At 48.5% G+C, this 14135-nt stretch overlaps 1 long non-coding RNA gene across 1 annotated transcript in view; it reads right to left on the bottom strand.

Annotated features, from left to right (window-relative positions):
- LOC144755676 (uncharacterized) overlaps positions 1 to 14135 on the bottom strand; it is a 170151-nt gene that overhangs the window by 61780 nt on the left and 94236 nt on the right. The window lies entirely within an intron of this gene.

Raw genomic sequence — 14135 nt, 5'->3', positions numbered from 1 at the left:
GAGTGCAGAGTGCAGATTCAGAGTGCAGAGTGCAGATTCAGAGTGCAGATTGTGAGTGCAGAGTGTAGATTGTGAGTGCAGAGTGCAGATTCAGAGTGCAGATTCAGAGTGCAGATTCAGAGTGCAGAGTGCAGATTCAGAGTGCAGATTCAGAGTGCAGAGTGCAGATTCAGAGTGCAGAGTGCAGATTCAGAGTGCAGAGTGCAGATGCAGATTCAGAGTGCAGATTCAGAGTGCAGATTCAGAGTGCAGAGTGCAGATTCAGAGTGTAGATTCAGAGTGCAGATTCAGAGTGCAGAGTGCAGATTCAGAGTGCAGATTCAGAGTGCAGATTCAGAGTGCAGAGTGCAGATTCAGAGTGCAGAGTGCAGATTCAGAGTGCAGATTCAGAGAGCAGAGTGCAGAGTGCAGATTCAGAGTGCAGATTCAGAGTGCAGAGTGCAGATTCAGAGTGCAGATTCAGAGTGCAGATTCAGAGTGCAGATTCAGAGTGCAGATTCAGAGTGCAGATTCAGTGCAGATTCAGAGTGCAGAGTGCAGATTCAGAGTGCAGATTCAGAGTGCAGATTCAGAGTGCAGATTCAGAGTGCAGAGTGCAGATTCAGAGTGCAGAGTGCAGATTCAGAGTGCAGATTCAGAGTGCAGAGTGCAGATTCAGAGTGCAGATTCAGAGTGCAGAGTGCAGATTCAGAGTGCAGATTCAGAGTGCAGATTCAGAGTGCAGATTCAGAGTGCAGAGTGCAGATTCAGAGTGCAGAGTGCAGATGCAGAGTGCAGATTCAGAGTGCAGATTCAGAGTGCAGATTCAGAGTGCAGATTCAGAGTGCAGATTCAGAGTGCAGAGTGCAGATTCAGAGTGCAGATTCAGAGTGCAGAGTGCAGATTCAGAGTTCAGAGTGCAGATTCAGAGTGCAGATTGGGAGTGCAGAGTGCAGATTGTGAGTGCAGAGTGCAGATTCAGAGTGCAGAGTGCAGATTCAGAGTGCAGATTCAGAGTGCAGATTCAGAGTGCAGAGTGCAGATTCAGAGTTCAGAGTGCAGATTCAGAGTGCAGATTCAGAGTGCAGATTGTGAGTGCAGAGTGCAGATTGTGAGTGCAGAGTGCAGATTCAGAGTGCAGAGTGCAGATTCAGAGTGCAGAGTGCAGATTCAGAGTGCAGATTCAGAGTGCAGAGTGCAGAGTGCAGATTGTGAGTGCAGAGTGCAGATTGTGAGTGCAGAGTGCAGATTGTGAGTGCAGAGTGCAGATTCAGAGTGCAGAGTGCAGATTCAGAGTGCAGATTCAGAGTGCAGAGTGCAGAGTGCAGATTGTGAGCGCAGAGTGCAGATTGTGAGTGCAGATTCAGAGTGCAGAGTGCAGATTCAGAGTGCAGAGTGCAGATTCAGAGTGCAGATTGTGAGTGTAGATTGTGAGTGCAGAGTGCAGATTCAGAGTGCAGATTCAGTGTGCAGATTCAGAGTGCAGAGTGCAGATTCAGAGTGCAGAGTGCAGATTCAGAGTGCAGAGTGCAGATGCAGAGTGCAGATGCAGAGTGCAGATGCAGAGTGCAGATGCAGAGTGCAGATTCAGAGTGCAGATTCAGAGTGCAGATTCAGAGTGCAGAGTGCAGATTCAGAGTGCAGATTCAGAGTGCAGAGTGCAGATTCAGAGTGCAGATTGGGAGTGCAGAGTGCAGATTGTGAGTGCAGAGTGCAGATTCAGAGTGCAGAGTGCAGATTCAGAGTGCAGATTCAGAGTGCAGATTCAGAGTGCAGAGTGCAGATTCAGAGTTCAGAGTGCAGATTCAGAGTGCAGATTCAGAGTGCAGATTGTGAGTGCAGAGTGCAGATTGTGAGTGCAGAGTGCAGATTCAGAGTGCAGAGTGCAGATTCAGAGTGCAGAGTGCAGATTCAGAGTGCAGATTCAGAGTGCAGAGTGCAGAGTGCAGATTGTGAGTGCAGAGTGCAGATTGTGAGTGCAGAGTGCAGATTCAGAGTGCAGAGTGCAGATTCAGAGTGCAGAGTGCAGATTCAGAGTGCAGAGTGCAGATTCAGAGTGCAGAGTGCAGAGTGCAGAGTGCAGAGTGCAGATTGTGAGCGCAGAGTGCAGATTGTGAGTGCAGAGTGCAGATTCAGAGTGCAGAGTGCAGATTCAGAGTGCAGAGTGCAGATTCAGAGTGCAGATTCAGAGTGCAGATTCAGAGTGCAGAGTGCCGATTCAGAGTGCAGATTCAGACTGCAGAGTGCAGATTCAGAGTGCAGAGTGCAGATTCAGAGTGCAGAGTGCAGATTGTGAGTGCAGATTCAGAGTGCAGAGTGCAGATTCAGAGTGCAGAGTGCAGATTCAGAGTGCAGATTGTGAGTGCAGAGTGCAGATTCAGAGTGCAGATTCAGAGTGCAGATTCAGAGTGCAGATTCAGAGTGCAGAGTGCAGATTCAGAGTGCAGAGTGCAGATTCAGAGTGCAGAGTGCAGATGCAGATTCAGAGTGCAGATTCAGAGTGCAGATTCAGAGTGCAGAGTGCAGATTCAGAGTGCAGATTCAGAGTGCAGAGTGCAGATTCGGAGTGCAGAGTGCAGATTCAGAGTGCAGATTCAGAGTGCAGATTCAGAGTGCAGAGTGCAGATTCAGAGTGCAGAGTGCAGATTCAGAGAGCAGAGTGCAGAGTGCAGATTCAGAGTGCAGATTCAGAGTGCAGAGTGCAGATTCAGAGTGCAGATTCAGAGTGCAGATTCAGAGAGCAGATTTAGTGCAGATTCAGAGTGCAGATTCAGAGTGCAGAGTGCAGATTCAGAGTGCAGAGTGCAGATTCAGAGTGCAGATTCAGAGTGCAGATTCAGAGTGCAGATTCAGAGTGCAGATTCAGAGTGCAGAGTGCAGATTCAGAGTGCAGATTCAGAGTGCAGAGTGCAGATTCAGTGTGCAGAGTGCAGATGCAGAGTGCAGATTCAGAGTGCAGATTCAGAGTGCAGATTCAGAGTGCAGATTCAGAGTGCAGATTCAGAGTGCAGAGTGCAGATTCAGAGTGCAGATTCAGAGTGCAGAGTGCAGATTCAGAGTGCAGATTCAGAGTGCAGAGTGCAGATTCAGAGTGCAGATTCAGAGTGCAGAGTGCAGATTCAGAGTGCAGATTCAGAGTGCAGATTCAGAGTGCAGAGTGCAGATTCAGAGTGCAGATTCAGAGTGCAGAGTGCAGATTCAGAGTGCAGAGTGCAGATTCAGAGTGCAGAGTGCAGATTGTGAGTGCAGAGTGCAGATTCAGAGTGCAGAGTGCAGATTCAGAGTGCAGAGTGCAGATTCAGAGTGCAGATTGTGAGTGCAGAGTGTAGATTGTGAGTGCAGAGTGCAGATTCAGAGTGCAGATTCAGAGTGCAGATTCAGAGTGCAGATTCAGAGTGCAGAGTGCAGATTCAGAGTGCAGATTCAGAGTGCAGAGTGCAGATTCAGAGTGCAGAGTGCAGATTCAGAGTGCAGAGTGCAGATGCAGATTCAGAGTGCAGATTCAGAGTGCAGATTCAGAGTGCAGATTCAGAGTGCAGATTCAGAGTGCAGAGTGCAGATTCAGAGTGCAGATTCAGAGTGCAGAGTGCAGATTCAGAGTGCAGAGTACAGATTCAGAGTGCAGAGTACAGATTCAGAGTGCAGAGTACAGATTCAGAGTGCAGAGTGCAGATTCAGAGTGCAGATTCAGAGTGCAGATTCAGAGTGCAGAGTGCAGATTCAGAGTGCAGATTTAGAGTGCAGAGTGCAGATTTAGAGTGCAGAGTGCAGATTCAGAGTGCAGAATGCAGATTCAGAGTGCAGATTCAAAGTGCAGATTCAGAGTGCAGATTCAGAGTGCAGAGTACAGATTCAGAGTGCAGATTCAGAGTGCAGAGTGCAGATTCAGAGTGCAGATTCAGAGTGCAGAGTGCAGATTCAAAGTGCAGATTCAGAGTGCAGATTCAGAGTGCAGATTCAGAGTGCAGAGTGCAGATTGTGAGTGCAGAGTGCAGATTGTGAGTGCAGAGTGCAGATTCAGAGTGCAGAGTGCAGATTCAGAGTGCAGAGTGCAGATTCAGAGTGCAGATTGTGAGTGCAGAGTGTAGATTGTGAGTGCAGAGTGCAGATTCAGAGTGCAGATTCAGAGTGCAGAGTGCACATTCAGAGTGCAGATTCAGAGTGCAGAGTGCACATTTAGAGTGCAGAGTGCAGATTCAGAGTGCAGATTCAGAGTGCAGATTCAGAGTGCAGAGTGCAGATTCAGAGTGCAGAGTGCAGATTTAGAGTGCAGAGTGCAGATTCAGAGTGCAGAGTGCAGAGTGCAGATTCAGAGTGCAGATTCAGAGTGCAGAGTGCATATTCAGAGCGCAGAGTGCAGATTCAGAGTGCAGAGTGCAGATTCAGAGTGCAGAGTGCAGATTCAGAGTGCAGAGTGCAGATGCAGAGTGCAGATTCAGAGTGCAGATTCAGAGTGCAGAGTGCAGATTCAGAGTGCAGAGTGCAGATTCAGAGTGCAGATTCAGAGTGCAGAGTGCAGATTCAGAGTGCAGATTCAGAGTGCAGAGTGCAGATTCAGAGTGCAGATTCAGAGTGCAGAGTGCAGATTCAGAGTGCAGATTCAGAGTGCAGATTCAGAGTGCAGAGTGCCGATTCAGAGTGCAGATTCAGACTGCAGAGTGCAGATTCAGAGTGCAGAGTGCAGATTCAGAGTGCAGAGTGCAGATTGTGAGTGCAGATTCAGAGTGCAGAGTGCAGATTCAGAGTGCAGAGTGCAGATTCAGAGTGCAGATTGTGAGTGCAGAGTGTAGATTGTGAGTGCAGAGTGCAGATTCAGAGTGCAGATTCAGAGTGCAGATTCAGAGTGCAGATTCAGAGTGCAGAGTGCAGATTCAGAGTGCAGATTCAGAGTGCAGCGTGCAGATTCAGAGTGCAGAGTGCAGATTCAGAGTGCAGAGTGCAGATGCAGATTCAGAGTGCAGATTCAGAGTGCAGATTCAGAGTGCAGAGTGCAGATTCAGAGTGCAGATTCAGAGTGCAGAGTGCAGATTCAGAGAGCAGAGTGCAGATTCAGAGTGCAGATTCAGAGTGCAGAGTGCAGATTCAGAGTGCAGAGTGCAGATTCAGAGTGCAGATTCAGAGAGCAGAGTGCAGAGTGCAGATTCAGAGTGCAGATTCAGAGTGCAGATTCAGAGTGCAGATTCAGTGCAGATTTAGAGTGCAGATTCAGAGTGCAGAGTGCAGATTCAGAGTGCAGAGTGCAGATTCAGAGTGCAGATTCAGAGTGCAGATTCAGAGTGCAGATTCAGAGTGCAGATTCAGAGTGCAGAGTGCAGATTCAGAGTGCAGAGTGCAGATTCAGAGTGCAGATTCAGAGTGCAGATTCAGAGTGCAGAGTGCAGATTCAGAGTGCAGATTCAGAGTGCAGAGTGCAGATTCAGAGTGCAGATTCAGAGTGCAGAGTGCAGATTCAGAGTGCAGATTCAGAGTGCAGATTCAGAGTGCAGAGTGCAGATTCAGAGTGCAGATTCAGAGTGCAGAGTGCAGATTCAGAGTGCAGATTCAGAGTGCAGAGTGCAGATTGTGAGTGCAGAGTGCAGATTCAGAGTGCAGAGTGCAGATTCAGAGTGCAGAGTGCAGATTCAGAGTGCAGATTGTGAGTGCAGAGTGTAGATTGTGAGTGCAGAGTGCAGATTCAGAGTGCAGATTCAGAGTGCAGATTCAGAGTGCAGATTCAGAGTGCAGAGTGCAGATTCAGAGTGCAGATTCAGAGTGCAGAGTGCAGATTCAGAGTGCAGAGTGCAGATGCAGATTCAGAGTGCAGATTCAGAGTGCAGATTCAGAGTGCAGATTCAGAGTGCAGAGTGCAGATTCAGAGTGCAGATTCAGAGTGCAGATTCAGAGTGCAGATTCAGAGTGCAGATTCAGAGTGCAGAGTACAGATTCAGAGTGCAGATTCAGAGTGCAGAGTGCAGATTCAGAGTGCAGATTCAGAGTGCAGAGTGCAGATTCAGAGTGCAGATTCAGAGTGCAGAGTGCAGATTCAGAGTGCAGAGTGCAGATTCAGAGTGCAGATTCAGAGTGCAGAGTGCAGATTCAGAGTGCAGATTCAGAGTGCAGATTCAGAGTGCAGATTCAGAGTGCAGATTCAGAGTGCAGAGTGCAGATTCAGAGTACAGATTCAGAGTGCAGAGTGCAGATTCAGAGTGCAGAGTGCAGATTGAAAGTGCAGATTCAGAGTGCAGATTCAGAGTGCAGATTCAGAGTGCAGATTCAGAGTGCAGAGTGCAGATTGTGAGTGCAGAGTGCAGATTGTGAGTGCAGAGTGCAGATTGTGAGTGCAGAGTGCAGATTCAGAGTGCAGAGTGCAGATTCAGAGTGCAGAGTGCAGATTCAGAGTGCAGAGTGCAGATTCAGAGTGCAGATTGTGAGTGCAGAGTGTAGATTGTGAGTGCAGAGTGCAGATTCAGAGTGCAGGATCAGAGTGCAGAGTGCACATTCAGAGTGCAGATTCAGAGTGCAGAGTGCACATTTAGAGTGCAGAGTGCAGATTCAGAGTGCAGATTCAGAGTGCAGATTCAGAGTGCAGATTCAGAGTGCAGAGTGCAGATTCAGAGTGCAGAGTGCAGATTTAGAGTGCAGAGTGCAGATTCAGAGTGCAGAGTGCAGAGTGCAGATTCAGAGTGCAGATTCAGAGTGCAGAGTGCATATTCAGAGCGCAGAGTGCAGATTCAGAGTGCAGAGTGCAGATTCAGAGTGCAGATTCAGAGTGCAGAGTGCAGATTCAGAGTGCAGAGTGCAGATTTAGAGTGCAGATTGTGAGTGCAGAGTGCAGATTGTGAGTGCAGATTGTGAGTGCAGAGTGCAGATTGTGAGTGCAGAGTGCAGATTGTGAGTGCAGAGTGCAGATTGTGAGTGCAGAGTGCAGATTGTGAGTGCAGAGTGCAGATTCAGAGTGCAGATTCAGAGTGCAGATTCAGAGTGCAGAGTGCAGATTCAGAGTGCAGATTCAGAGTGCAGATTCAGAGTGCAGAGTGCAGATTCAGAGTGCAGATTCAGAGTGCAGAGTGCAGATTCGGAGTGCAGATTCAGAGTTCAGATTCAGAGTGCAGAGTGCAGATTCAGAGTGCAGATTCAGAGTGCAGATTCAGAGTGCAGAGTGCAGATTCAGAGTGCAGATTCAGAGTGCAGAGTGCAGATTCAGAGTGCAGAGTGCAGATTCAGAGTGCAGATTGTGAGTGCAGAGTGTAGATTGTGAGTGCAGAGTGCAGATTCAGAGTGCAGATTCAGAGTGCAGATTCAGAGTGCAGATTCAGAGTGCAGAGTGCAGATTGTGAGTGCAGAGTGCAGATTGTGAGTGCAGAGTGCAGATTGTGAGTGCAGAGTGCAGATTCAGAGTGCAGAGTGCAGATTCAGAGTGCAGAGTGCAGATTCAGAGTGCAGAGTGCAGATTCAGAGTGCAGATTGTGAGTGCAGAGTGTAGATTGTGAGTGCAGAGTGCAGATTCAGAGTGCAGGATCAGAGTGCAGAGTGCACATTCAGAGTGCAGATTCAGAGTGCAGAGTGCACATTTAGAGTGCAGAGTGCAGATTCAGAGTGCAGATTCAGAGTGCAGATTCAGAGTGCAGAGTGCAGATTCAGAGTGCAGAGTGCAGATTTAGAGTGCAGAGTGCAGATTCAGAGTGCAGAGTGCAGAGTGCAGATTCAGAGTGCAGATGCAGAGTGCATATTCAGAGCGCAGAGTGCAGATTCAGAGTGCAGAGTGCAGATTCAGAGTGCAGATTCAGAGTGCAGAGTGCAGATTCAGAGTGCAGATTCAGAGTGCAGATTCAGAGTGCAGAGTGCAGATTCAGAGTGCAGATTCAGAGTGCAGAGTGCAGATTCAGAGTGCAGATTCAGAGTGCAGAGTGCAGATTCAGAGTGCAGATTCGAGTGCAGAGTGCAGATTCAGAGTGCAGATTCAGAGTGCAGATTCAGAGTGCGGAGTGCAGATTCAGAGTGCAGAGTGCAGATTCAGAGTGCAGATTCAGAGTGCAGATTCAGAGTGCAGATTCAGAGTGCAGTTTGTGAGTGCAGAGTGCAGATTGTGAGTGCAGAGTGCAGATTCAGAGTGCAGAGTGCAGATTCAGAGTGCAGAGTGCAGATTCAGAGTGCAGATTCAGAGTGCAGAGTGCAGATTGTGAGTGCAGAGTGCAGATTGTGAGTGCAGAGTGCAGATTCAGAGTGCAGAGTGCAGATTCAGAGTGCAGATTCAGTGTGCAGATTCAGAGTGCAGAGTGCAGATTCAGAGTGCAGAGTGCAGATTCAGAGTGCAGAGTGCAGATGCAGAGTGCAGATTCAGAGTGCAGATTCAGAGTGCAGAGTGCAGATTCAGAGTGCAGAGTGCAGATTCAGAGTGCAGATTCAGAGTGCAGAGTGCAGATTCAGAGTGCAGATTCAGAGTGCAGAGTGCAGATTCAGAGTGCAGATTCAGAGTGCAGAGTGCAGATTCAGAGTGCAGATTCAGAGTGCAGATTCAGAGTGCAGAGTGCCGATTCAGAGTGCAGATTCAGACTGCAGAGTGCAGATTCAGAGTGCAGAGTGCAGATTCAGAGTGCAGAGTGCAGATTGTGAGTGCAGATTCAGAGTGCAGAGTGCAGATTCAGAGTGCAGATTGTGAGTGCAGAGTGTAGATTGTGAGTGCAGAGTGCAGATTCAGAGTGCAGATTCAGAGTGCAGATTCAGAGTGCAGAGTGCAGATTCAGAGTGCAGATTCAGAGTGCAGAGTGCAGATTCAGAGTGCAGAGTGCAGATTCAGAGTGCAGATGCAGATTCAGAGTGCAGATTCAGAGTGCAGATTCAGAGTGCAGAGTGCAGATTCAGAGTGTAGATTCAGAGTGCAGAGTGCAGATTCAGAGTGCAGAGTGCAGATTCAGAGTGCAGATTCAGAGTGCAGATTCAGAGTGCAGAGTGCAGATTCAGAGTGCAGAGTGCAGATTCAGAGTGCAGATTCAGAGAGCAGAGTGCAGAGTGCAGATTCAGAGTGCAGATTCAGAGTGCAGATTCAGAGTGCAGATTCAGAGTGCAGATTCAGAGTGCAGATTCAGAGTGCAGATTCAGAGTGCAGATTCAGTGCAGATTCAGAGTGCAGAGTGCAGATTCAGAGTGCAGATTCAGAGTGCAGATTCAGAGTGCAGATTCAGAGTGCAGAGTGCAGATTCAGAGTGCAGAGTGCAGATTCAGAGTGCAGATTCAGAGTGCAGAGTGCAGATTCAGAGTGCAGATTCAGAGTGCAGAGTGCAGATTCAGAGTGCAGATTCAGAGTGCAGATTCAGAGTGCAGATTCAGAGTGCAGAGTGCAGATTCAGAGTGCAGAGTGCAGATGCAGAGTGCAGATTCAGAGTGCAGATTCAGAGTGCAGATTCAGAGTGCAGAGTGCAGATTCAGAGTGCAGATTCAGAGTGCAGAGTGCAGATTCAGAGTTCAGAGTGCAGATTCAGAGTGCAGATTCAGAGTGCAGATTGGGAGTGCAGAGTGCAGATTGTGAGTGCAGAGTGCAGATTCAGAGTGCAGAGTGCAGATTCAGAGTGCAGATTCAGAGTGCAGATTCAGAGTGCAGAGTGCAGATTCAGAGTTCAGAGTGCAGATTCAGAGTGCAGATTCAGAGTGCAGATTGTGAGTGCAGAGTGCAGATTGTGAGTGCAGAGTGCAGATTCAGAGTGCAGAGTGCAGATTCAGAGTGCAGAGTGCAGATTCAGAGTGCAGATTCAGAGTGCAGAGTGCAGATTGTGAGTGCAGAGTGCAGATTGTGAGTGCAGAGTGCAGATTCAGAGTGCAGAGTGCAGATTCAGAGTGCAGAGTGCAGATTCAGAGTGCAGATTCAGAGTGCAGAGTGCAGAGTGCAGATTGTGAGCGCAGAGTGCAGATTGTGAGTGCAGAGTGCAGATTCAGAGTGCAGAGTGCAGATTCAGAGTGCAGAGTGCAGATTCAGAGTGCAGATTGTGAGTGTAGATTGTGAGTGCAGAGTGCAGATTCAGAGTGCAGATTCAGTGTGCAGATTCAGAGTGCAGAGTGCAGATTCAGAGTGCAGAGTGCAGATTCAGAGTGCAGAGTGCAGATGCAGAGTGCAGATTCAGAGTGCAGATTCAGAGTGCAGATTCAGAGTGCAGAGTGCAGATTCAGAGTGCAGATTCAGAGTGCAGAGTGCAGATTCGGAGTGCAGATTCAGAGTGCAGAGTGCAGATTCAGAGTGCAGATTCAGAGTGCAGAGTGCAGATTCAGAGTGCAGATTCAGAGTGCAGATTCAGAGTGCAGAGTGCCGATTCAGAGTGCAGATTCAGACTGCAGAGTGCAGATTCAGAGTGCAGAGTGCAGATTCAGAGTGCAGAGTGCAGATTGTGAGTGCAGATTCAGAGTGCAGAGTGCAGATTCAGAGTGCAGAGTGCAGATTCAGAGTGCAGATTGTGAGTGCAGAGTGCAGATTCAGAGTGCAGATTCAGAGTGCAGATTCAGAGTGCAGAGTGCAGATTCAGAGTGCAGAGTGCAGATTCAGAGTGCAGAGTGCAGATGCAGATTCAGAGTGCAGATTCAGAGTGCAGAGTGCAGATTCAGAGTGCAGATTCAGAGTGCAGAGTGCAGATTCGGAGTGCAGAGTGCAGATTCAGAGTGCAGATTCAGAGTGCAGATTCAGAGTGCAGAGTGCAGATTCAGAGTGCAGAGTGCAGATTCAGAGAGCAGAGTGCAGAGTGCAGATTCAGAGTGCAGATTCAGAGTGCAGAGTGCAGATTCAGAGTGCAGATTCAGAGTGCAGATTCAGAGAGCAGATTTAGTGCAGATTCAGAGTGCAGATTCAGAGTGCAGATTCAGAGTGCAGAGTGCAGATTCAGAGTGCAGAGTGCAGATTCAGAGTGCAGATTCAGAGTGCAGATTCAGAGTGCAGATTCAGAGTGCAGAGTGCAGATTCAGAGTGCAGATTCAGAGTGCAGAGTGCAGATTCAGTGTGCAGAGTGCAGATGCAGAGTGCAGATTCAGAGTGCAGATTCAGAGTGCAGATTCAGAGTGCAGATTCAGAGTGCAGATTCAGAGTGCAGAGTGCAGATTCAGAGTGCAGATTCAGAGTGCAGAGTGCAGATTCAGAGTGCAGATTCAGAGTGCAGAGTGCAGATTCAGAGTGCAGATTCAGAGTGCAGAGTGCAGATTCAGAGTGCAGATTCAGAGTGCAGATTCAGAGTGCAGAGTGCAGATTCAGAGTGCAGATTCAGAGTGCAGAGTGCAGATTCAGAGTGCAGAGTGCAGATTCAGAGTGCAGAGTGCAGATTGTGAGTGCAGAGTGCAGATTCAGAGTGCAGAGTGCAGATTCAGAGTGCAGAGTGCAGATTCAGAGTGCAGATTGTGAGTGCAGAGTGTAGATTGTGAGTGCAGAGTGCAGATTCAGAGTGCAGATTCAGAGTGCAGATTCAGAGTGCAGATTCAGAGTGCAGAGTGCAGATTCAGAGTGCAGATTCAGAGTGCAGAGTGCAGATTCAGAGTGCAGAGTGCAGATTCAGAGTGCAGAGTGCAGATGCAGATTCAGAGTGCAGATTCAGAGTGCAGATTCAGAGTGCAGATTCAGAGTGCAGATTCAGAGTGCAGATTCAGAGTGCAGAGTGCAGATTCAGAGTGCAGATTCAGAGTGCAGAGTGCAGATTCAGAGTGCAGAGTACAGATTCAGAGTGCAGAGTGCAGATTCAGAGTGCAGATTCAGAGTGCAGATTCAGAGTGCAGAGTGCAGATTCAGAGTGCAGATTTAGAGTGCAGAGTGCAGATTTAGAGTGCAGAGTGCAGATTCAGAGTGCAGAGTGCAGATTCAGAGTGCAGATTCAGAGTGCAGAATGCAGATTCAGAGTGCAGATTCAAAGTGCAGATTCAGAGTGCAGATTCAGAGTGCAGAGTACAGATTCAGAGTGCAGATTCAGAGTGCAGAGTGCAGATTCAGAGTGCAGATTCAGAGTGCAGAGTGCAGATTCAAAGTGCAGATTCAGAGTGCAGATTCAGAGTGCAGATTCAGAGTGCAGAGTGCAGATTGTGAGTGCAGAGTGCAGATTGTGAGTGCAGAGTGCAGATTCAGAGTGCAGAGTGCAGATTCAGAGTGCAGAGTGCAGATTCAGAGTGCAGATTCAGAGTGCAGATTCAGAGTGCAGAGTGCCGATTCAGAGTGCAGATTCAGACTGCAGAGTGCAGATTCAGAGTGCAGAGTGCAGATTCAGAGTGCAGAGTGCAGATTGTGAGTGCAGATTCAGAGTGCAGAGTGCAGATTCAGAGTGCAGAGTGCAGATTCAGAGTGCAGATTGTGAGTGCAGAGTGTAGATTGTGAGTGCAGAGTGCAGATTCAGAGTGCAGATTCAGAGTGCAGATTCAGAGTGCAGAGTGCAGATTCAGAGTGCAGATTCAGAGTGCAGAGTGCAGATTCAGAGTGCAGAGTGCAGATTCAGAGTGCAGATGCAGATTCAGAGTGCAGATTCAGAGTGCAGATTCAGAGTGCAGAGTGCAGATTCAGAGTGTAGATTCAGAGTGCAGAGTGCAGATTCAGAGTGCAGAGTGCAGATTCAGAGTGCAGATTCAGAGTGCAGATTCAGAGTGCAGAGTGCAGATTCAGAGTGCAGAGTGCAGATTCAGAGTGCAGATTCAGAGAGCAGAGTGCAGAGTGCAGATTCAGAGTGCAGATTCAGAGTGCAGATTCAGAGTGCAGATTCAGAGTGCAGATTCAGAGTGCAGATTCAGAGTGCAGATTCAGAGTGCAGATTCAGAGTGCAGATTCAGTGCAGATTCAGAGTGCAGAGTGCAGATTCAGAGTGCAGATTCAGAGTGCAGATTCAGAGTGCAGATTCAGAGTGCAGAGTGCAGATTCAGAGTGCAGAGTGCAGATTCAGAGTGCAGATTCAGAGTGCAGAGTGCAGATTCAGAGTGCAGATTCAGAGTGCAGAGTGCAGATTCAGAGTGCAGATTCAGAGTGCAGATTCAGAGTGCAGATTCAGAGTGCAGAGTGCAGATTCAGAGTGCAGAGTGCAGATGCAGAGTGCAGATTCAGAGTGCAGATTCAGAGTGCAGATTCAGAGTGCAGAGTGCAGATTCAGAGTGCAGATTCAGAGTGCAGAGTGCAGATTCAGAGTTCAGAGTGCAGATTCAGAGTGCAGATTCAGAGTGCAGATTGGGAGTGCAGAGTGCAGATTGTGAGTGCAGAGTGCAGATTCAGAGTGCAGAGTGCAGATTCAGAGTGCAGATTCAGAGTGCAGATTCAGAGTGCAGAGTGCAGATTCAGAGTTCAGAGTGCAGATTCAGAGTGCAGATTCAGAGTGCAGATTGTGAGTGCAGAGTGCAGATTGTGAGTGCAGAGTGCAGATTCAGAGTGCAGAGTGCAGATTCAGAGTGCAGAGTGCAGATTCAGAGTGCAGATTCAGAGTGCAGAGTGCAGATTGTGAGTGCAGAGTGCAGATTGTGAGTGCAGAGTGCAGATTCAGAGTGCAGAGTGCAGATTCAGAGTGCAGAGTGCAGATTCAGAGTGCAGATTCAGAGTGCAGAGTGCAGAGTGCAGATTGTGAGCGCAGAGTGCAGATTGTGAGTGCAGAGTGCAGATTCAGAGTGCAGAGTGCAGATTCAGAGTGCAGAGTGCAGATTCAGAGTGCAGATTGTGAGTGTAGATTGTGAGTGCAGAGTGCAGATTCAGAGTGCAGATTCAGTGTGCAGATTCAGAGTGCAGAGTGCAGATTCAGAGTGCAGAGTGCAGATTCAGAGTGCAGAGTGCAGATGCAGAGTGCAGATTCAGAGTGCAGATTCAGAGTGCAGATTCAGAGTGCAGAGTGCAGATTCAGAGTGCAGATTCAGAGTGCAGAGTGCAGATTCGGAGTGCAGATTCAGAGTGCAGAGTGCAGATTCAGAGTGCAGATTCAGAGTGCAGAGTGCAGATTCAGAGTGCAGATTCAGAGTGCAGATTCAGAGTGCAGAGTGCCGATTCAGAGTGCAGATTCAGACTGCAGAGTGCAGATTCAGAGTGCAGAGTGCAGATTCAGAGTGCAGAGTGCAGATTGTGAGTGCAGATTCAGAGTGCAGAGTGCAGATTCAGAGTGCAGAGTGCAGATTCAGAGTGCAGATTGTGAGTGCAGAGTGCAGATTCAGAGTGCAGATTCAGAGTGCAGATTCAGAGTGCAGATTCAGAGTGCAGA

Source organism: Lissotriton helveticus, chromosome 5_1 (genome assembly GCF_964261635.1).
Source record: "Lissotriton helveticus chromosome 5_1, aLisHel1.1, whole genome shotgun sequence".
In the NCBI taxonomy this organism is placed as follows: domain Eukaryota; kingdom Metazoa; phylum Chordata; class Amphibia; order Caudata; family Salamandridae; genus Lissotriton; species Lissotriton helveticus.
The sequence above is the reverse complement of the archived record's forward strand: the minus strand, read 5'-3'. Positions and strand labels throughout refer to the sequence as shown.